Raw genomic sequence first — 25,332 nt, forward strand, 5'->3', positions numbered from 1 at the left:
ACTACGAGCTATGTGGTAGTTCATGGGTACAGAGTTTTTACCAAAGGGGATGACAATACATTTTTTGGCATTGAGCTTCAGGCCATGGCTTTGACACCAGGTATCTGTCTCAGTGAGGCCCTTTTGTAGTTTGTCCACATCGTTAGGAGTTTTGATTATGGATCCTAGTTTGCAGTCATCTACAAACTTTGTTAGCCAAAGACCTTCTGTGTTGGCCTGCACTTATCAGCATTCGAAAATTTATTTTGATCATTTCAGTTCAATATTTAGTGATTCAAACTATTAAATTTTCAAAATGCTGATATAGACCCGCCTGAAGGAGGGTAGTGGCAAGACATGAAAGGTCATAAGAGTCAGTGCCTTTGGAATATCTATCTTTTTGAGAGTGCAACATTTTGTCTAATTCACAAGCCCTAGCATTCTACCTCAAAACCACATTAATGAATAATAGGAATTTGTCAATGTTTAATGCAGTCTTGTCCTGTTAGCCAGCAATATTATAAAAAAAAAAAAATATATATATATATATATATATATATATATATATATATATATATATATATATAGTTCCACTTTGAATCATCGAAAGCTTGAAACATCGAAATTCTGATCATCGAGACCAGAACATCGAGTTTCAAACCATTGAAGATTCAAAGGGAATGTAAAAAAAAAAGAAAAAAAACTCTAAAAACTATTTTATGCAGGGGACTTTTGCTCCCCTACACCCCCCACACAGCCCCAACTTTGATATACCAACTCCGAAATCGCACTACAGTGGAGTAAAGGGAAATCTCCGTTTTAGCACTATATGCAGAAGCGTTAAATGAGAGATTTCCCATACCCTATCTGCAGTGCCATCACACAGATGGCACATTCACAGACACAGTGTGCAGGGCATTTTGCTGCCCTGAAGAAACACTAGCTTTTTCCCTTTTTTACTTACCTTTTTCTTCCCCTTGACAACATCGATGTTCTAAACACTTGATGATATGGTCTCGACCATATGAATTTCGATGGTTTAGAATTTCGATGTTTTCAAGTGGAACGGACCATACATATATATATATATATATATATTCATCACATCTTGAGTTTTTCTCAGTATTGCATCACAACAGCTGACCAAATGGGGATGTCATGCTTGCTGCATGATTTCTGTGGGGATATCTAATCATCTTGATGGTCTATGCAATCAATACTAGAAAGATCATATCTGCATAAGCCTAAAGTGTTTTCCCATAATGCATAGGGAGCAGTAAGGGAAAAGTACTGAGCTGACTGTGGTCCTGATAACACATGCATGTTTCTGTTTTATACTTGTGCTTGCAACCGGTATAGAAAATAACTGTCACAAATTAGCGCACACTAATTCTGTTCTTCTCATTGTTTGGTGTCTTTAAGATAGCGTGAAGCTTGGCTTGGTTCCATCTTGAGATGTATTGAATACCACCTTTTGAAACAACTCCAATGCAAATTGCTTGCCAGTCTGAACACACTAAAAGGCAAAGTGCAGATACAAGAATGGTGAGAGATGCAAATGAAATTAAGCAGAAACCATGAAATAAGTCCAAGTCATGAAGCATAGGGAGGCCAGTGTACCATGTGCAAATTAAAAAAAAACAAATGCAAGCAAGAAAGGTGTATGCATAATGATTCAGAGCTGCAGAACAAGGTGCCAGAAATGTAATAAAAATTAACATCTTGCTGTTGTGTATAACACAAAGTTGTTAGCAACAGAGGCTAAAACTGAGGAAACATGAAATAAGCTTTCTTTTTGGGCTCTGTGATTACACAGTCAAACTTCGATGAAGAATGTCATGTCAGGATTCCAATTTATGTCACTTCAGTGTCATTTAAAACACGCTGGGACAGACATAACTGTAATGTTATATGGTAAGTATAGAAGTATCTCAAAATGTTGTCTGCTGGTCAAAACAAAAATACAAGTAAGCAGCCCATTTGGGAAACTCAGATGCAAAAGAAAGTTCACAGCTGTGACTGAGTGGAAAATAATCTGCTGAGTAGAGACATCTCATGTAAATTGAGTCTAATTTCAAAATGTAAAGAATTTTATTGTGATTGGTGATATTGTGAGACAATAAAGGTTCATATGAAACCAGGTACAAGTTCCTTATACAATTAATACTCCACAAAGAGTTTCATAACCCATCATACCCCATCCTCTTTAAGGTAGAAGCTTATCCTATATCATATCATCCTATATAATCTGTACTGTACCCCAGTAAACAAATACATATATATACAACATACATTCACACATATGTAAATAAATAAACATACACTGGCAGTGATTTGTGCTTTCACTGATTTAACCTGTAATATCCTTTGATATGGATGACCCCTCATTTCTGCTTCTCCATCTTCAAGACATCAATATCAACCCTAAATTAAAAGACTTCCTGTCCAATAGATCTTTCAAGGTAAGGATAGGCTGTACTTTCTTTGATGCTGACTAAATTCTCTCACATGTTTCTCAAGGCTCTAATCTCACTCCTATACTTTTCTCCATTTTTTTAAACAAACATTTTCATAAACAACCCCCCCCCTTACACCTGCACCAACTTTCACACCTTCTACATGCTGATGATGTGATTATTTATAGGTGTAACCCATCACATCAGCTCATTGGAAACTCAACCTTAAAAGGGCTTCCTGTTAGTTCACAACTGGAAAAAAGCCCCCCTCCACAAAAAAAAAAAAAAAAAAACTGCTGCTCAGTACCAAAAACAATTCCAAATTATTTGGCATGCCAAAAATGACTAACTAAATTCCCCCTCATCTGTACATATCACAGATCTAGACAATAACCATGATGAAGCCATCAATCATTTAGATACCTGGGTATTTGGTAGAGCAATCCCTTAACTTACAAGAACACATGCAAAAACTCAGAGCTAAAGTCAACTACCTATTACTCTAGGCCAACAAAATATATCAATTCCTCTCAATCTCCACCAGGACAGCTGTAGGCAAAGGTACACTTTCACAACTGAAGTACACTCTCCCTTAATTTATCTCCAACTCAGTCAAAAACTCAACTACTATATGGACTGTATTTAATAAAATCTGCAGGTTCATCTCTAATTCCCCCTTGGAATGAACACCATCGCCACAATGCATCCAAAGCTAAGTGGCTACCAGAAGAAGCTGCAGCCAACCTTCTTCTTGGCTTTCTACTTTTCAAAATTCTGCATCAGGATAGCCCTCTCACAATGAAGCTGATGACCTCAATCCCAGTCTACAACCTTCGAAACCAAGCCAGGGATAGCACTTCTCTACAAGCCTCTACTGTCAAACTACATTGTACTAACCCTAGCTTCTTTGTTCTTGCACCACAATTATGTCAGTCACTACCCCAAGACATTGTTAAACAGACAGACTGCTCACTCTTCAGGCCTCAGTTCAAGCAGTACCTGGTAAAACCATTTGAATGCAACTACCTGACTAATGGACATGTCCTATAACTCACTAAGCTCCTCCAGTTCTATGCCCACTACATGTAAATTCCCCATTCACACACCAGGTTATTTATTATCATTATCTCCTTATATATGCTCTTACATTACTGATTGCATACTATACTGAATAAAAGATATTTTACTTTCACAGACGTACTCCTCCACATTCTAATCCTACACTGATTTCCTTTATCTTCTCTCTGTCAGCTTCCTTATTGTGCTACCCATACCTCCACCTCATCCACTTAGCTTATTATGCAATACTTTTAAGTATGCACATAAGAATTCTTACTGCATGTTCAGTGATTGGTTGCTTGTTTTACTTGTGCTTACTTCAATGTAAATGAATACTTTTATTGCTACTGTTTCTTTTAACCAAGACTGAGCCTGAAGTTGATCACCCTGTATAATCTGCACTGTACCCCAGTAAACAAATTATTATAAATTCAATATGCATTCATAAATAAATAAATGTACACTGGCAGGGATTGGTGCGTTCAGTGAGAGTTCTTCCTTCTTTGAGTTAGTGCATCTGTGCAGTGTTGGGTTGGTTGATGATCTTGCTACCAGATGTGAGGTGCAGAGTGGCATGTCACTTTTCAAAAAAGAATGTGTTGTGTTCTTTTATATTTAGAGTTTTTATTGTTGTGATCTTTTATATCTAGAGCTTTTTATAAGTTTGGTGTTTTTTGTGTAGGTTATTTGTGTGGTCAGTGTAATGTGGAGTCAGGCTGTTTTGTTCACCTTTTTTGCTATCTGCTGTTTTTGTTATTTTATCTTATCTGCTTATAATGGGTATATGTAAGTTGATAGCACTCTCATTAAATTGACTCAAATATATTGCAAGAATACTCATCAAACCTAAAACACTGACAACTAAGTGTGTATGCTCCAGGACATTATTATGGAACATGGAAACTAACTACAACCCCCATAGCCACCACGCCCCCTGCTTCTTGTATATAACATTACCAACTCCTGGATTGCACAATAATGGAGGAAGGGCATATTCCCCAGCCCAAGTTTTATGGCAGTCTCGCACCACTGTAGATCAGCTTTCCTGTCGGCAAATCCCAACACCTGAGAAAGTTCTCAACAGAATGAGCAATTGATGAACTTGTGTGAAAACATATTGAAAAATGATATGGTGCTACTTATTGTGATGGATTTGAAGTCTTCTTAAGACACTCAGTCTTGCTGGATGGATTCTGCTAAAATCAAAGTCTGGTTATATTTGCATTTACAGTCTGTTGCATACAGAAACTTGCAGAATATACACTGATGAGAGAATATACTTTGCAGCATCAACTTAGAGCAGTAACAAATAACTTTTTATAATAAACCAAATGGACTGGCATTGCAGCTTAAAGTACTGTTCCACTTTACTTCTCATATAGTACAGATGATGTGAGAGATATAACATTTACCTTGAGACAAATGTGTCTCTATAAATACCCCTAACATAACTGGATTCATACAGCTCTTTATATACAATTTTAGTCATGCACATACATATACATTTCCTCTTGGTATTCTATTTTGGAGAATTGCTCATCCTGTAGAAACAATACTAATTGTTGCAGATGCTGACGCAAATGCTGACTTGATAATATTATTTTAAGCTTCCTTGTTTAACAATGTCTTGTCACATTTTTGCTGAATTTATAAGAGGCCAGCTTTTCTGACAGTGTGAACATCCTGTTTTTGTCTTTTGTATAAGAACATCTGTTCTTGTGCCAAGGAAACAGATTGTAACAGTGTCATAAACATGCCCTGTTGTTTAAGGAAACATTGTGTCCATTATGCAGAAACATGTCCTGTTGTTTAAGGAAACATACTGTGTTATTTTTATATGCAGAAAACATGTCTTTGTTCTTTAAAAGCAGATTTTGCATTTTTGCTCTTGCATATATCCTGCTTTTAAGTCTGTAAGGGAAAAATGTTCATTCAGCAGATTACTTATTTTCCAAGCCATGGTAATTTAGTATGGATGCTGATCACATATTACTAAACTCTATTTCTACATTTAAGCAATCTTTATCTTATACCTTATTTATGTTGCATATTTGTAGCAAAGTTACTTTCAACTTTAGTATATTGTTGAGCACACTCTAACAATTCCCTCTTTTTTATTTTAAACTAGGGAAATAAATTCAGCATTATTTGATAATACTTTTTCATTATGACAATTAGCAACAGTAACTTGACTAGCTTTTGCTAAGCAGACTTTAATACATGTAAATAATATGCAACCAAGTATTACAATAACAATAAAAGAAATTGAAAATACAGTGATTTTTCCTGTCCATCCTGTAAATAGATTACTAAACCATTCACTCCAGTCATCATTCCAGTTTTTTCTAGTATGTTGAGACACTTGTGCAATCACTTCTAAATGTGCTTTTACAGATTCTGTTTTGCCTGGAATAAATGTACGACATTGTTCTCCTATTAAAGCACATGTACCCCCTTGGGATGTTAATATGTAATCTAATGCCATTCGATTTTGCAAAACCATAGTTCGTATTGCTGTCATTTCGACAGTAATGTCAAAGACTGCATTGAAAGTGGTATTTGCCAATACCTCAACTAGTTTAGATAGTTTTCTCAGCTCCCAGATGGCTTTTGCAGCCCCGTACCAAGGGAAAATACCTGCTCCAGAGATTACATCATCTCCTAAATCCATATATTTTAATTTAATATAATCAAGATTTTGATGATATATATGTGATGTATCAAAGGTGCCTACTGGATTTTCTGGACTTTCAATCACAGGTAATGTATCCCTTTTCATTTTTGCATTTCTAATGCTTCCTTTTGGTAACTCTTTTACATGATGCATTGCTGGTACCACTAATCCTATATAACAGGTGTCATCCCATCCCTTTGGTAACCATTTATAAGCATATTTACCACAGATGTAATATAACCCATCTGATAGAGCAACACTGCTATTTACCATATTGCCATTTACTTGCCCCATAGTAGGAGTTTTATCATGTACAACTGTAAAATTTTTATTTGTTTTACTTTGCCAACATGTAATATTGGTTTTACACTCATTTTTATCATTTTGTGAAAAATGAAATACTGCTGTGTCACTTAATATTAACTGACCCTTAATTGGTATTAAAATAGGAAAACCATGAGAAAATATTCCACGTACTGGTATGTGGTTGTGAAAATTTATCATTTCAATTGTTTGAATACAATTGCTATTACCCACTGGAACAGTTCCATTTTGTTGAAAACGTGATCCCCTGCACTATAGCAGATAACTGTACTCTTGCTTTACGTAATTGTACATTTATGACTTGATCTCCTGTTTCATTTATTAATACCCTCCAACTACTAAGATAATTTAGTGGAATAGGTATTAGAGGCATTACCCCTGTTATTTTTGGTATTAAACTACATACCTAACAATTAGAAACATTCATGCTTTTTGCATACCAACATTGTCTTGCTAAAAAAGTGTTAAAAGATGGTGACCAATCTTGTTCATTTTTCCACATTTCTTTATTCTCTTTCTTATGTAACTTTACAGTTTGATTAACGGGTTGTAAGTATAATTTAATACTAAGCAATACAATAATAGTTAGTATGATAGCTATTATCAATTTAAAAAAACATCCTTTAAATAGAAATTCCATTGTTGAATCATTTTGCCTTTGGTCATCCGAAACTGGATTTCCAAAAGGATGCACTTTAAACCATATCAATTTCATTATGGTTTTCTCTGTTGGAAACCTACAAGAGAATACATTTAATCAGATTTACATTGCTCACTATTTTTGATCATTCTTAGTTGATCTTTATGTACCAACATTGTTCTGTTTTTCTCTTTTCCTTTGATTTTGTACACTAATGGTCCAATTTGTTCCACTACTTCAAAAGGGCCTTGCCAATTGCTAGCCCATGGTCCTTCCGTTTGGAATGTTTTTACCAAAACTTTGGTTCCACAGGGAAGGTTTTCTTCAGCTGGTAATATTGGCACCTTTTTCCATAGATGGAACGCTTGCTCCCTTGCATTATAGTCGCATATACTAGTAAGTTGTTTTAGCCATTCCTGATGCTTGCTGATTTCTAGCATGGGCCTACCATTAGATAAATCTGGGTCAAATGGTAATTGTATGGGCATTTTGTGGCCTGTCATTATTTCATACGGGGAAATACCTGTTTTGCTGTTTGGTGTTGCTCGAATACCCATTAAAATACCAGGCAGATGATGTACCCATGTATTGCCCTTTTCCAAGCATGCCTTTTTTAGACGTTCTTTTAATGTCCAATTCATGTGTTCTACAATGCCATTAGATTGTGGATGGTATGGTACATGAAGCCTTTGCTGTATGCCTAACAAATTACACATTTGTTTAATGAGATCACTAACAAACTGTGGGCCATTGTCTGACTCTATGACCCGTGGTCATCCCCAATGACAGAAAATATTTTTCCATAAGGCTTCTGCTGTTGCCTTTGCTGTCATGGTTTTGGTAGGAATTGCTTCTACCCATTTTGAAAAGATGTCCACTACTACTAGTAGATACCTGTAATCTCCCTTTGTTGTTGGTAATGGACCTGCATAATCTGTTTGAACTGCATACCATGGCCCATCCACTGGCTGTACTCAATGTAACTGAGACCTTTTGCTTTTAGCATTTATCTGCAGACAGATTAAACATCTTTACCAGAAATTTTTTAGTCTGCCTGTGTAAATTGTTTTTGTTGTTTTTTTTTTTTTTACTCTTACTGTTTTTAAAAGCATTTTATATTACTATGTAGTTTAGATTCATCTCCTAATTTACTAGGTGTTACGTGTGGAAACAAATTTTTCATTCTACCTGTATTTGTTTTCTTTACTTATATTATGCATGATGTAAGAAATCATTGTTTACTGCCTGTATTGGAGCTTTTCTCCCCGGGCCTCTACTGAAAACGGATATTTATGTCCAGTTAGACTAGCCCGGTCAACAAATGTAAAATAAAAATAAAAAAAAAAAATTCTATAATCAGTTTGCAGACCTTTTTTAAATTTGGGTTCCAATACTTTTCTTTTACAACTGCCCATAACTTATCAGTTCCTATATGGCCCAGTATTTGGTGATTTAACTTGACCAACTGGAGTGCCAACTGAAATGGTACATATGGCAACTGTAACCCTTTGGAGGTGGTGTATGCATAGTACTCCTTTGGTGGTATACCTGCTAATCTGCATTGATTGGTTTCTTCTTTTAAGCCCCGTTGTTTTTGTATATTTACAAGGTCTTTCTCTATTGACTCTTTATCTAACTTTTTTAAGGCACTAACTTTTACACTGGCATACTCATATTCTGGAAGTTCTTTTCCATTTTGTGCTGCTTGTTTTGCCAAAGTATCAGCTAACACATTTAATCTGTAAGTTTCACTGGTTGGCTTTTGATGTGCTTTTACTTTTAAGATGCTATACTGTCCTTGTTGTTTTGACATTGTTATAACTTTATATATGTCTTTTAATACTTCAGCATGCCATAATGGTTTACCTACACTATCCACAAATCCTCGTCTTTCCCAGGTTTCCATATGCAGCCTTAAAGAATTTACTACGTAAGCACTGTCTGAAAAAATGTTAATAGGATTGTAATACTTTAGCACATACAGTACTGCCTCCAGTTCAGCTCTTTGAGCTGACATATGCCCTGGTAACTTGATTAGTTCAGGAGAACCCAGCTGTGGATTCTCTGGAACTATGGCAAATTCTGTCCAGTATCTGCCTTGGTCCCAATATCGTGCTCCATCCACAAAGATGGATGGCTTAAAGTGATCAAAATCAGATGCTAAAAATTGCACCTCAAGTGACATTATCTTTTTTAAACAGTTATGCTGTTTTCCTTCATATCCCATGTGGTTTGACAAATAGTATTTGTCCCCTGTCTGTATAGTAACAGTTTTCTTTCCAAACAGTGCCATCCATTTTGCAAAGACTGCCTGACTAATACCATCTGTAATTTTATTAATTTCAAAACTGTCTATCAGAGCTTTTACAGCTTGATGTGGTGTTTGTACTATAATGCTGGAAAATACGGTCAAATATTCAGTTTGTTTAATACCCCAGTAAATGGCTAATAACTGCTGTATACATGGATGGTAGCCCAGTTCCACTGGAGTCAACTTCCTGCTAAAGAAAGTGACTGGGCATAATGTTTTTTCCATTCTGTTGTTGCTACCATGTGGCCATTCCTGTAGTAGTAGCACAGAGAGTGTTTTTTTTTTCCTGCTGCTGCTTGTAACACAAATGGTAACCTTTGTGTGGGTGCTATTAATTCTGTAGCTTGTTCTAGTTTTATTTTTATCTGTAAAAATGCCTCCTCTTCATGAGAACCCCACTCTAAAAAGGTGGAGTTCTTTTGTTCGTGTAGCAATTTGTATAGTGGAGCAGCCATGGCTGCATAATCCACTATAAATTCCCTATTGTAATTCCCATGAATTTATGTAAGTCTGCTATAGTCAGTGGCTTTTCCATTTGTAAAATGCCTTGTACACGTATAGGGCAAGGAGACCTTCCTGTTGGCTTTATAATAGTACCTAGAAACTTAACGTTTGTGTCATAAACTGATTTTTTTTCACTTTTAACCTTAAACCCTGCTTGCTGTAGAGTATGAAAAACTCTCTTAAGAAGCCGTACATGCTCCTCTACTGTTTCTGACTGAATTAAAATATTGTCAATGTAATGTATTACTGAATCATCCTTTTCCAAATGTTGTAGAATGGATCCTACTGTCTGATGAAAAATAACTGGACTGTTTTGAAACCCTTGTGGTAACCTTGTCATGACATATTGCTGTTTTTTAAATGTAAAGGCAAATCTTGACCAATCTTTTTTCCTGAGTGGTACTGCAAAAAAAGCCATTTGCTAAATCTATTACTGTAAACCACTTACTTTGTGGCTTAATATGTGTAGCCAACTCTGGGACTCCTGGAATCAAATGTGCTCTAGGAGTGGTATATTGATTAACTTTCCGTAAATCAATAACAAGATGATAACTATCATCTTTTTTCTTAACTGGCCAGATTGGTGAATTTGTAGGACTGTTGCCCTTTTGTATAATCCCTTCTTTTTCCCATTCTGCAATACATTTTTCCATATGTTCTGCTTCCCTAGGAATAGGATATTGTTTTTGAAAAGGTGGTATATAGTCCTGATCACTTCCTACCCCTACTGGGTTTTCTAGTTTCCCACAATCACTGGGACCCTTGGACCACAGATTTGGGAATTGCTGTTGTAAATGTTTCCATACATCCTCACTGTCTGTATTTACATAGCCTGTAGGCTTTTCAGGTTTGTCAGGTAGAGAGATTGCATAGCAACCTGTATTTTGCTCTTCCTCTCTTTGTTGTTTGTCTCCCATCCACAGAATTTCATTAGGTAAATCAATTACTATGCCTAAAGGCCCTAGAATGTCCATACCAATAATGGTATTTGTGCAAGATGGATGCATTAAAAATGCACCCTTCCATATCTGTCCCTCTTGACTAAACTTTATGTCCACATTTTGGCTACTTACTGCATAGCATCCTGTGCCATTAAATGCTGAAATGCAAACTTTTTTATAGGATTTGCTGGTAACTGTCTGTTTGTGACAGATACTGCTGCTCCTGTGTCTATTAAGTCATTTTTCCACAGTGACCCCTCTACCCAAATATCAATTAGTGGTCGTCCATCTCAACCCTTTTTAAAGGTAGTCAGGAAAGATACCAGAGTAGGGGGGGGCACATCCCTATTGTAAGGAAATCCACTCATCCTCTCCTTTATTATCAAATGCAATATGACACACCTCATGTTTTTGCTTGTCATCTTCCTCTGTGTCTGAATGATCTACATATTTAGGTTTTTCAATCTCTTTTTTTAACTGTTGCCTAGCTATTCCTTCTGCTTGTTCTATCAAATGTTTTGGATTTACAGGTGAAACTGTTTGAAAATCTACCGGGCATACTTCCCCTTTTCCTGTATATTGATGGCTCTTATAATTGTTTTTACCAATATTGTAAGGTTTTTGTACATAATCCTGCTTTTCTGACTTTTCTTGTAAATTTGTTTGTTCTCTTTTTTGGAAACACCCCCTGTTCTTCCTTCTTTTCTTCTTTTTGCACCAGGCTTTGTAATGATCACAATTTTGCTTAACATGTCCTATTTTTTTTTACAAAAGAAGCATGTTGCTGCCTTTCGCACTACAGACATAGAGGCAGGAGCTGGTGGTGCTGACACAGCTCTTTCTGCTGGTGGTTGATCACACCACCTTTGCCTTCTCCTGTTTTTTACCTCAACAATTACTTCAAATGGCTCACTATTATCTTCAAATGCAAAGATATGGTGTGAGTATAATGTCCCATCATCGGCCATAGTCCGTCCCCTCATTAGTTTTTGTACCAAATCAGTGAGGGTATCAGAATTTTCTTCGTAGATACATTTAATATCCCCTGGAACTCCTTTGACTTGTTCTAAGAAGCAATGTATTAACTGTTTTTGTATGTATCTTTTCCCCATGTCTCTGTCTGTTTTTCGATATATGATTTGAAATGCAAGTCTAAAATGTTCACTTTGTTCCATTAATTTATCTGTGATAGTAATTTTAAAATTATCTAATAATTTGGCTGTGAGAGGCTGCCCTTGTGTAAATGCCATTAAAACGGCTATCATACATCCTACTTTAGTGTTTAACTAATAATCATCTTGTTTTAATTGAATGAAAGTTTTAAAACATTTGGGAATGAAAATCCAGAAACATCTAAGTAATGCATCTGTCCATATATCAGATCCTGCTGTATATGTCACCCATTCTTCAAATGTAAGCATGTTATAAAATATGCCTTTTTTATCATTTCACTGTGGTAAACTCTGTAATAATCTAGACTGTGTATATAAATCTGTAGTGGTTCCCTGTCCCTGTTCTATAATTTGGACTGGTTTTGTGTTTTTTAACTCTTCCTTAAGCTGGGATATCAAAATAGTATTTTGGAGGTTAGTCTGTGTTAATTCATCTAATTCTTCTTCCTTTTCCTTCAGACACTATTTAAGGTCTGTCATTTCTACCTGTAAGTATTTAAGGGATGTGTGATACCTGTTATTGGATTCCTCTGTTGACTGCAGGGCTCCTATGCACGTTTGACAGAGATCTTGGATGTCATTTCTGAACGTTTTAAACTCACTTTGTTTCTCTTTTAAAAACTTATTAAATTCTTCTGTCAATGTATCATAAGCTTTGTTTCTGTCCTCATCTGTATGTGTAGCCATGGCATCATTCCATGCTTGTACATAATTTTTAAAGGGAGTTACAAGATCTACAGGAGACTCTGTCAATAACAGATTTGACTGCTGTTGTAATTCAGAGATTAATGTACTGACAGGACATAACTGCTTTACATCTGGATATAATGAAAACTGTGTACCCTTAATTAATTCTTTATCCTGAACAGATCTGTCTGCACAGTCTATTTTTTAGCAATATCATGCAAGACTTTTTATGGCATATTACACAAAATGCAGTTTCTCTTGAATCACACAATAAACATTTACTATGATATACTTAATTTTTTTGTTGCAAATACCAATCAAATGTTACAATCCACTTACATAATACCTATATGTCAACTTGCCCTAACAAGTTTTTACACATACTAATGTAAATAAGATAAAAGATAATCCACAGACAGGAAGAACCGAACCAAAAAGCACAAAGTGCAGCTTTATTGAACAACAAACAGATCAATAAATCAAGCGCTTTCACCAGGCAAATACCTGGCTTTCTCAAGATAAAAAGTAGTGTGACTGAAAAGTTTAAATACTTAAGCATCTGATCACATGGTACTTAATTAGTTCAACAAACATCCACTTAAGAAAGCAGTTAATTAGTAACTGAATTCAGTGAGTGAAACGTATGCATATGAAAATGCAGAATAAAAGTTCAAATAGTGAAAACACTAAAAAATCATTTAAAAATGATGTACAAATGTGTGCATAAAAAATCACAAATGTGTAAGATAAAAGACATTTACTAATTGTAACAAGAAAATCATAGCCTAGCCCTTCTCAGCTTTAGTACACTGGATATATTAATGGCCTCATTGAGACCAGGGGATTTTGCAGCATTAAGTCTAAGCTGCCATAAAAGTTCTTTATATTCAAGGCGGGCTTCCCAGTCACCTCCTCTGGCATCCTGGGTTACCTGTTCAAGAACCATAAACTTAAGTTTTATGTTAGGGCAAGAAGCAAGATGTTTAAAAAAAGCATTAGTGTCCTTCTTTTTTGTAATGTCATATTGATGTTCATAAATTCTTTTTCTAAGGGGTCTCTCAGTCTTCCCTATGTAGAAACTGCAACATTCTGTGCATAATCCTAAGTACACCACCCCTTTTGCTCCGCAGTTGTAATATCGGTCAGCGTCAAATCTAAATTTTCTAGATGGAAGATAAAAAGAACTATCATTCATGATAAATGAACACTGCTTGCATGCCCCATATTTATAGGTACCAAGTTTAGGGGAACAATGCCTTGAATCTGATAGATGCTTTCTTTCAAATAACCCTTTTAGGTTAATATCCCTTCTAGTCACAAATTTGGGACGTTCCTGGATTATCCCTTTAAAATCATCGTGTAGCGTCAAAAGTGGCCAGTGTTTAAGCACTGTGTGTTCCACCAGTTGGGAATCCTGTGAAAATGTGTGAATAAAACTATTATGCAAGTTAAAGTATTCCAAATTCTCAAACTGCTCAACTTGCTGAAAGCCACTACCTAACAGCGGAAAATACTTGGTTTGTCTATTATCTGTCACTTCTTGGGCCATGTTGTTAACCAAGGAGGCAGGGTAACCTCTTTCTAAAAAAAGTTTTTTTTAAAAACTCAACTTCTTCAAGAAAATATTCATCAGTGCTAGACATCTTAGATGCATGAATGAATTGCCCCTTAACCAAGCCCTTCTTCTGGTGAAATTGGTGACCACTGTCAAAATGAAGGTATGAATTAGAAAAGGTGGCTTTCCTAAATACCTTGGATTTAAAGGTGTGATTACAGTAGTCCTTCTGTATTGATATATCCAGGTAGTTCAGTACGTCCTTACTAACATTATAAGTGAAAGATAGAAAGTGTGTGGTAGAATTAATATAACTCATGAACTCAAGAAAGTTGCTCAGGGTTCCTTTCCACAATAGGCAGATGTCATCAAGGTATCGCTTATAATGGACTATGTATTGTACCCAATGTGTGGAAAATATAAAATTGTTCTCCCAGTAATGCAAAACTATGTTGGCGTATAATGAGGCACATGCAGCACCCATCGCAACTCCCTTTTCTGTTTAAACAGTTCTCCATTGAAAAAAAGAAAATTATTATCGAGAACAATTTCCATAAACTCAACAATTAAGCTGATTGTGTTGGCACTAAGGCTGGATTCAGAGGCCAAAACTTCATTGAACCACTCTAATCCAATAGAGATGCTGGGGAACAATTCTACAATATCAATGGTTGTCATAAGTAAATCAGGATGAAATAACCTAATTTCTAAACTCTTGGGAAAATCCCAAGAATCTTTGCATACATGCTGTAGCATAGAAGAGAATTTCTTTGTAATGTGGACAATAAACTTGCTCAACGGTTCAGTGATACCGCCAGCCCCCGAGACAATAGGTCTAAATCTCATGGGGTCTAAACCTTTATGGCTTTTGGGTATTCCAAAAATTACCGGGGTCCTAGGTTTATTGACGTGTAAATAGTTGTATAACCTTTCGTTAATAAGTCCCTGTAATAGGTGGTCCGATAACAAAAAATTGATCTTGGAATAGGCTAAATTTAACTCGTTCCTAGAAATCAATTCATACTGCTCAGGATCCTGCAACATGTTGTGGAGGTAGGTGTCATATGCAGAATTATACATCAGGACCACCCCCCTCCCTTGTCGGGTTTCATCACCCTAACACCGTCCTGAATAAGGGACTTAATTAAATGCTGTGACTTAGAGTCCAAATTATTAGATGGAGAATGTGTTCTGCTAAAACACTGCTTTCTTAAATCCACTTCCACCACCTCCTCAAAAAGCTTAAGAGAGGGGTGTAGAGGGGGATTGTAGGTACTAGCCCTTGCTAGCTCTTCTTTTGTGTGTGGTTGTCCCTTAAATTGTAATGCTAGATTTAAATGTCTGACAAATAACTTTAAATCCACTAAAGCATCAGTCAACTTTAAGGAGCGTAGTGGAACAAACTTAGTAAATGTCTTTTATCTTACACATTTGTGATTTTTTATGCACACATTTGTACATCATTTTTAAATGATTTTTAAATGATTTTTAAATGATTTTTTAGTGTTTTCACTATTTGAACTTTTATTCTGCATTTGCATATGCATACTTTTCACTCACTGAGTTCAGTTACTAATTAACTGCCTTCTTAAGTGGATGTTTGTTGAACTAATTAAGTACCATGTGATCAGATGCTTAAATATTTAAACTTTTCAGTCACACTACTTTTTATCTTGAGAAAGCCAGGTATTTGCCTGGCGAAAGCGCTTGATTTATTGACCTGTTTGTTGTTCAATAAAGCTGCACTTTGTGTTTTTTGGTTCGGTTCTTCCTGTCTGTGGATTATCTTTTATCTTATTTGCCTTGGTTTCTTGGAAGTTATTTCTCGGTTTACATTTCCATGGCTGAAGGATTGGACCAGACCAATTTTCAGGAGACACCACTTCTACTTAGATGTGAATCAGATGAAGCTCTGGTAACACGTGGGGAGTTTAAGCAGTTACTGTTTTTGTTGACTCAGTTAAACAATTCACTCAATCTGGGTTCCAACGATCCTGCTAGTATACCTCCTGGCAATCAGCAATTAGACTGTAGGAAGAAATCTACATTATCACCGAAACAAGGATTGAATGGTTTACTGCAAACGGAACTTCCTGGTGAGATCTTATTGGGCAACACCGATCTACAGGAGAAGTCCGGAAGTAAACACACCAACTACGCTACCAGTTTGGCATCTTCTAAAAAAGATTTTAGTTTTAGTGCCTGGACTGAGCGGACATTTCTTTTTAAACAAGGTACTGTCTTAACTACAACAAATTCTCATGTTGGTGTAGAGAACGAATTTAATAATTTAAGTGACAAGCTATATGCTTATAAAAGCATGCAGTTGGAAATAGATTATCTTAAAGAATGTGTTCGGGTGCAACATGTTCCGAAAGGACTACATTGCTATAAATTTCCAAATAGTGCTCTCCCTGGCTCTGAACTGTACAATAAATTGGTTGTTTTGTTTGATAAAGTCAGCTTAGAAATGTTGAATTTTATGATTGAGGATTATGAGGCGAAAGCTGATACTTTGTTAAAAGAAGTGAATACGTTAAATAATTCCGTTGTTAAAAATAAGAACTTTTTAAGTATTAAAAGGAATTATGATAATATTTTTGATGAAGTTGATCAATACTGTGTTAAAATAGTTAATAGGAAAATAAGAAAGCTTGAACGTGATCTCATTGAATACAGGGACGGAAGGGCTTATCCGAGTCCTGGCAAAGGTAAATTTAACACCAAAGAGGTTGGTGCTAACAACTATGACACTGTAGATGCTCAGGGTACCCCAACAACCGATTTGCCTAGGAGAAGTGAAAGATTAGCTCAGAAGACCAATAATAACAGCTTTCAGGATTTTCACTATCCCCCGGGCAGACCAGGGGGCAGGGACATCACCCACCAGTGGCAAGGATGGAACAGGGGGCGCAGATAGGTAACATGCTAGGATCTGAACCTTCTGACTTACTACTTGAATCATCTGACAACAAGTACACTATAATAAAAAAAGATAATTTTACTATATTTAATTTTACTGATTTAGTAATAACTTCGGATTATTTTGAGCTTTTTACTAAAGGTTTCAAGTTTGTTCCACTACGCCCCTTAAAGTTGACTGATGCTTTAGTGGATTTAAAGTTATTTGTCAGACATTTAAATCTAGCATTACAATTTAAGGGACAACCACACACAAAGAAGAGCTAGCAAGGGCTAGTACCTACAATCCCCCTCTACACCCCTCTCTTAAGGTTTTTGAGGAGGTGGTGGAAATGGATTTAAGAAAGCAGTGTTTTAGCAGAACACATTCTCCATCTAATAATTTGGACTCTAAGTCACAACATTTAATTAAGTCCCTTATTCAGGACGGTGTTAGGGTGATGAAACCCGAAGGGAGGGGGGGTGGTCCTGATGTATAATTTTACATATGACACCTACCTCCACAACATGTTGCAGGATCCTGAGCAGTATGAATTGATTTCTAGGAACGAGTTAAATTTAGCCTATTCCAAGATCAATTTTTTGTTATTGGACCACCTATTACAGGGAGTTATTAATGAAAGGTTATACAACTATTTACATGTCAATAAACCTAGGACCCCGGTAATTTTTGGAATCCCCAAAACCCATAAGGGTTTAGACCCCATAAGATTTAGACCTATTGTCTCGGGGGCTGGAGGTATCACTGAACCGTTGAGCAAGTTTATTGACCACATTACAAAGAAATTCTCTTCTACGCTACAGCATGTATGCAAGGATTCTTGGGATTTTCTCAAGGGTTTAGAAATTAGGTTATTACATCCTGATTTGCTTATGACAACCATTGATATTGTAGAATTGTTCCCCAGCATCCCACACACTATTGGATTAGAGTGGTTCAATGAAGTTTTGGCCTCTGAATCCGGCCTTAGTTCCAACACAATCAGCTTAATTGTTGAGTTTATGGAAATTGTTCTCGATAATAATTTTCTTTTTTTCAATGGAGAACTGTTTAAACAGAAAAAGGGGGTTGCGATGGGCGCTGCATGTGCCTCATTATATGCCAACATAGTTTTGCATTACTGGGAGAACAATTTTATATTTTCCACACATTGGGTACAATACATAGTCCATTATAAGCGATACCTTGATGACATCTGCCTATTGTGGAAAGGAACCCTGAGCAACTTTCTTGAGTTCATGAGTTATATTAATTCTACCACACACTTTCTATCTTTCACTTATAATGTTAGTAAGGACGTACTGAACTACCTGGATATATCAATACAGAAGGACTACTGTAATCACACCTTTAAATCCAAGGTATTTAGGAAAGCCACCTTTTCTAATTCATACCTTCATTTTGACAGTGGTCACCCATTTCACCAGAAGAAGGGCTTGGTTAAGGAGCAATTCATTCGTGCATCTAAGATGTCTAGCACTGATGAATATTTTCTTGAAGAAGTTGAGTTTTTAAAAACTTTTTGTTAGAAAGAGGTTACCCTGCCTCCTTGGTTAACAACATGGCCCAAGAAGTGACAGATAATAGACAAACCAAGTATTTTCTGCTGTTAGGTAGTGGCTTTCAGCAAGTTGAGCAGTTTGAGAATTTGGAATACTTTAATTTGCATAATAGTTTTATTCACACATTTTCACAGGATTCCCAACTGGTGGAACACACAGTGCTTAAACACTGGCCACTTTTGACGCTACATGATGATTTTAAAGGGATAATCTAGGAACGTCCCAAATTTGTGACTAGAAGGGATATTAACCTAAAAGGGTTATTTGAAAGAAAGCATCTATCAGATTCAAGGCATTGTTCCCCTAAACTTGGTACCTATAGATGTGGGGCATGCAAGCAGTGTTCCTTTATCATGAATGATAGTTCTTTTTATTTTCCATCTAGAAAATTTAGATTTGACGCTGACCGATATTACAACTGCGGAGCAAAAGGGGTGGTGTACTTAGGATTATGCACAGAATGTTGCAGTTTCTACATAGGGAAGACTGAGAGACCCCTTAGAAAATAATTTATGAACATCAATATGACATTACAAAAAAGAAGGACACTAATGCTTTTTTTAAACATCTTGCTTCTTGCCCTAACATGAAACTTAAGTTTATGGTTCTTGAACAGGTAACCCAGGATGGCAGAGGAGGTGACTGGGAAGCCCGCCTTGAATATAAAGAACTTTTATGGCAGCTTAGACTTAATGCTGCAAAATCCCCTGGTCTCAATGAGGCCATTAATATATCCAGTGTACTAAAGCTGAGAAGGGCTAGGCTATGATTTTCTTGTTACAATTAGTAAATGTCTTTTATCTTACACATTTGTGATTTTTTATGCACACATTTGTACATAATTTTTAAATGATTTTTAAATGATTTTTTAGTGTTTTCACTATTTGAACTTTTATTCTGCATTTTCATATGCATACTTTTCACTCACTGAGTTCAGTTACTAATTAACTGCCTTCTTAAGTGGATGTTTGTTGAACTAATTAAGTACCATGTGATCAGATGCTTAAGTATTTAAACTTTTCAGTCACACTACTTTTTATCTTGAGAAAGCCAGGTATTTGCCTGGCGAAAGCGCTTGATTTATTGACCTGTTTGTTGTTCAATAAAGCTGCACTTTGTGCTTTTTGGTTCGGTTCTTCCTGTCTGTGGATTATCTTTTATCTTATTTGCCTTGGTTTCTTGGAAGTTATTTCTCGGTCTACACTTACTAATGTGTGGTATACCAACATTGCAATTTATTCCATATTTTATCTGGTTGTTCTGCTACATTGAGAGTAAAACTTGGCTTACATTTGCTAGAATTCTGCCTGATAGCATCCATACTAAAAAAATGTGACGCAGAAAAAAGTCTTACCAGTGAGCAAGAAAACAGGTGATCAGGCTGTTGTTACAGATGGCTGGAAATTTTTCAAAGTCACTCGAGAAGCTGGGAAAGCACAACAGGCAGTGGACTGCTGTGCTAGTAGATATCCACCTTTTGTTAGAGAAGTTATGGCACTGCGACTTGAACTTCAGTCTCACTCCGGATGTAGACGTCTAAAAAACTTTACTACTGCAAGCTGCATAAACTGGAATACTTCTGTTTAGGATTTATACATACGTACAAATGTTAGTTACTGCAATTTAACTGGTGACCCTCTACAGGGTTTACCACTCCTTCTGTGTTCGAATGCAGGCTAGCTTGCCATTGAAAAATTATATGGTACCGCTTACTGTGATGGATTTGAAGTCTTCTTAAGACACTCAGTCTTGCTGGCTGGATTCTGTTAAAATCAAAGTCTAGTTATATTTGCATATACAGTCTGTTGCATATAGAAACTTGCAGAATATACACTGATGAGAGAATATGGTTTGCAACATCAACTTAGAGCAGTAACAAATAACTTTTTATAATAAACCAAACAGACTAACATTGCAGCTTAAAGTACTGTTCCACTTTACTTCTCATATAGTACAGATGATGTGAGAGATATAACATTTACCTTGAGACAAATGTGTCTCTACAAATACCCCTAACATAACTGGATTCATACAGCTCTTTATATACAATTTTAGTCATGCACATACATATACATTTCCTCTTGGTATTCTATTTTGGAGAATTGCTCATCCTGTAGAAACAGTACTAATTGTTGCAGATGCTGACGCAAATGCTGACTTGATAATATTATTTTTAAGCTTCCTTGTTTAACAATGTCTTGTCAACTTTTTGCTGAATTTATAAGAGGCCAGCTTTTCTGACAGTGTGAACATCCTGTTTTTTGTCTTTTGTATAAGAACATCTGTTCTTGTGCCAAGGAAACAGATTGTAACAGTGTCATAAACATGTCCTGTTGTTTAAGGAAACATTGTGTCCATTATGCAGAAACATGTCCTGTTGTTTAAGGAAACCTATTGTGTTATTTTATATGCAGAAAAACATGTCTTTGTTCTTTAAAAGCAGATTTTGCATTTTTGCTCTTGCATACATCCTGTTTTTAAGTCTGTAAGGGAAAAATGTCCATTCAGCAGATTCCTTATTTTCCAAGCCATGGTAATTTAGTATGGATGCTGATCACATATTACTAAACTCTATTTCTACATTTAAGCAAGATTTATCTTATACCTTATTTATGTTGCATATTTGTAGCAAAGTTACTTTCAATCTTAATATATTGTTGAGCACACTCTAACACATATTTTATTTAGAACACACACACACACACACACACACACACATATAAAAAATATGTATATATATATATATATATATATATATATATATATATATATATATATATATATATATATATATATGAATATATATATATATATATATATATATATATATAAAATAGGTGTGTTTGTGTGTGTAAAATTCACACCCACATATGTGTGTGTGTGTGTGTGTGTGTATACATGTGTTGTGTTTTGGTGTATCTATTGTACTATAACAAGTCATACCGGAGGTGCTTGACTTAGTTTTAGTGCAATTTATTTACAGTTACAAAACATGTAAGTTAATTATTTTACAGTCATAAAACCATAGAAGTTCAGTGTTTGACAACACATACTATAACTAGTTAAGTAACTTACACCTCAAGTCACTCAGTTGTAGTTTGTCATACAATTCACAGTTTATTACATCCAAAGCTCTAGTCTGCACAGTTTTTGTCCAGTTGCAGATCCAAATGTTACAGCCATTTCATTAGATCTGAAGGTTTGAAATCCACTATAGTTTGCAGTTACCACTGGACCATTCTCCATGTTTTCATAGCATCCCTATCAGTCCATTTTCATAACAAACAAGCATCCTAATTTAATGTGCTTTCATTCCTTCTTTTTAAAAGGGTTTCTCACTCGGGTGTTTTCCATTAAGAGCTTCATATTACCTAAGGTAGTGCAGGTACCATATTTACTCTACTCTATGTGCCTCCACCTGCTTCTTTACCATATTAGCTAGACCATAGTCTATATTGCGTACAACATTTCCAACATACTGCACAGCAATTTTGCTAAATTAAACAGCCACTGTACCTTATGCCCACCTCCCAGGTTACAATCCTTGGCGGCAACATACCTGGATAAGTTGTAAACTCTAGACAACCCATATATGATGGGTATTAAAATTAAATGCTGGGAGGGTTAACACCTTTCTATATAATTTAAGATTACAATCCTTTGACAGAAAAGCCACATTAAGAGGCATGATCTCTTTCATACCTCTCAACTGTACAGATTTTTGCAGAATATCCCAATTTTTGCCTTAAAATTTCACTCTGTTCATAAAATTTGTGGTTTTCTGAGATCACCTAAGGAATGAAATCAGTAAATAATGACATACATTTGAGTCTCAGACTTCATATCCTTTAGAATATGCATTTTAACACAAACCTTATTACTCTAGCTACTTTCTAAGTTTAGAAGAGCAATATTTAAAATCTGTCCCTATTTTTGGGCATTTGCCCCCACATTATGTAAGGCTTTGTCCAGATTTCTTGAGCTAAGAGGTTGAGAGGTATGTCTCTTATTAATACAAATTCCCTTCATAAATGGTAATATTTGAGGATAATGAGGGCCCATTTAATACCTAGATAGTTCTGCTTGATGGCTGAGTACTATTACTCTGCATTGCTTTACTATTTAATGATGCAACGGATAGGGTGCTCTTCCCCAGTGATGTCCTGAAGCAAACTGCCCACCCTGTTCATACTTCCAAGGCATCTACATAGATACCACAAATGGCTTCAAAAATCAGATGTCTCCAGGATGGGCTCTGAGCATAACAAATCTTTAAGTTGCCTCAAAGCTGTTTCTGTTTCCATTGTATCACCATTGTCACTATTCTGTTTTCATTGTCTCACCTTTATGAGAGGATTTCCCTTATCTATCCCAGTTAGGGGTCAAGAAATGGTGGCAGAATTCAAAGTGAATTTTTGATAATAACTATGTAAGCCAAAGAAGGCTTTTTCTTACTTTTTAGTGGTAGGCACAGGCCAAGTCCTCATTGTTTCTACTTTTTCAATCTGGTGTTTTATTACCTCTTTGTCTATTACATATCCAAAGTACCTGGAGTCTGACACTCAAAGCTTGCTTTGTCAGCACTGACTGTAGGTTCTATCTCAGTACAGTTTGTAATTTAGACTCCCAGTCTTCTGAATGAATTATTACATCATCACTGTGTGCAACTGAGTATCAAAGCTCTGTCCATGAGTGGGGACATCCATGATATCTGCTCACTGATCAACACCTTAGTTTCAGTTCTCCCAGAGTGAAAACAGCAACTGAGAAAAACGGGCCAGTGAAATACTCAATTTGAAGTAAAATTCAGTTACTGGCTAGTAAGTATACTGCCTGGATGCCCGCAAAGAAGGAATTTGGAAATCCTGAAAGAAAATCAACCAGAAAAGGTGAAGAGAAAACACTGACTGTGAAAAATCCTACAGCTGTTCAACAAAAAGCAGTTCAAGCTTCAGCACTGGTAAAAAGATGGGTTTCAGTAATTAACAGGGAAAATTAAATCAATTATACTCACAAGTGATTAAAATAAATGAATCACTGAAGAAAAATATCGACTCAACAAAAGGCTGGAAAAAATAGAAGAAGCTTTAACTAGCTATTCAGATGAACTGATACAACTACAAAAATCAGAGGCTGAAATGAAGAAAAGGTTAGATGAGTATCAGACACCTCAAAAAGAGCAGTTTCAAAAAATAGAAGAATTAGAAGATAGAGAGTGCAGAGAGAACCTAAGATTTCCTGCTGTACCAAAGAAACTGGGAAGAACAGACTGTATTAATTTGATAAAAACACAAATAAGCAGCTGGACTGGTGTGCTACAGCAATATTTCTTAACTGAAAGGGCAGAATGAGTGTATTCCCTAAACCTAGCCACAAGAAAGTGGCCAAGACATATGTTAGTAAAGATACAATCATACTAACAGAAAGAGCTGATCCTGATAAAACTGTTAAAGAAAGGAAAATCATTAAAAATTGGAGACAACAGACTGTTTGGGAAAAATGATTATTCACTGTACACCAGGCAGGAAAGAAACACATTTATTCCAGCAATCATGGAATGTCAAGATGCAGGTGTGAGTCAAGCTTCTGTATTTAGCTGTCTTCAGAATATTTTTCCTGGAGGATAAAAAAATTTTTGGTTGCCGAACTGAATAAAGAAGAAATAAAAGAGTTTATCCAACAAAAAGTGAGCCAACAAACAGAAGAAGACTGTTTCTCATTCTTCTGACAATAAAGCTTATATAGAGACTTTGCCAGTGAAGCTTATACCAGTGTTCCAAAGGAAAATGCTTGAGGGACAAAAAAAAGTGCAGGAGTTCACTAGAAGAATTATGAGTACCTTGGACTTGAACCAGAGTCTGGTGTTGGGAGATGGAGATGAACAGGAAGACCAACAACACTGAAAGTAGTGAATAAATGAGAGACTATAAAGGACTGATCGCATTTATGATATATGGCCTTGCAAGAAAACGTGACTGAGAAAGACTTAAATTTTGCTGACTTTGTTAAAATTGTGAATGGACTATAAAGTATATACCCAGCTTTTTGGCATTAATGTTAAGAAGGATACTAAAGAGGGAAAAACTGTCTTAAGGCACACGTTGCTAGCTGATTGTTTCTACTGTGGTCTGGCAAGCTGCCTCAAGGTTTCTGCCCACTCTGTTCACCCTCGCTTTGCTCAAGCTCATGCCTCTCCCTTACCCTACCTCTATTTCCACCCACCCCACATCAATTACATTTACACTTTCCATAAGCTCCTCTCTCCCTGTCTAACCCTCATTCAACACCCAGACATCTACACCAGTATCCTCCCATTCACTCCACCCTAATTATCTTCCTTGTTAACATCTTCCCTTCATGAATCTTCCTCATTCTTCTCTTTGACTATAGTGCCACAACCATTTCATAACATATACTATACATCAAAACCTTGTATTACCTTAATCTCCCTTACCTCCTTTTCCTATCCCACACCACCTCCCTACTTACTATATTCCACTCCCCAACTTCAACATGTTCCACATCATCCATTGTACCCCACATTA

The sequence above is a fragment of the Protopterus annectens genome, chromosome 1.part0, assembly GCF_019279795.1.
Source record: "Protopterus annectens isolate FY-2018-M chromosome 1.part0, PAN1.0, whole genome shotgun sequence".
Lineage (NCBI taxonomy): Eukaryota > Metazoa > Chordata > Ceratodontiformes > Protopteridae > Protopterus > Protopterus annectens.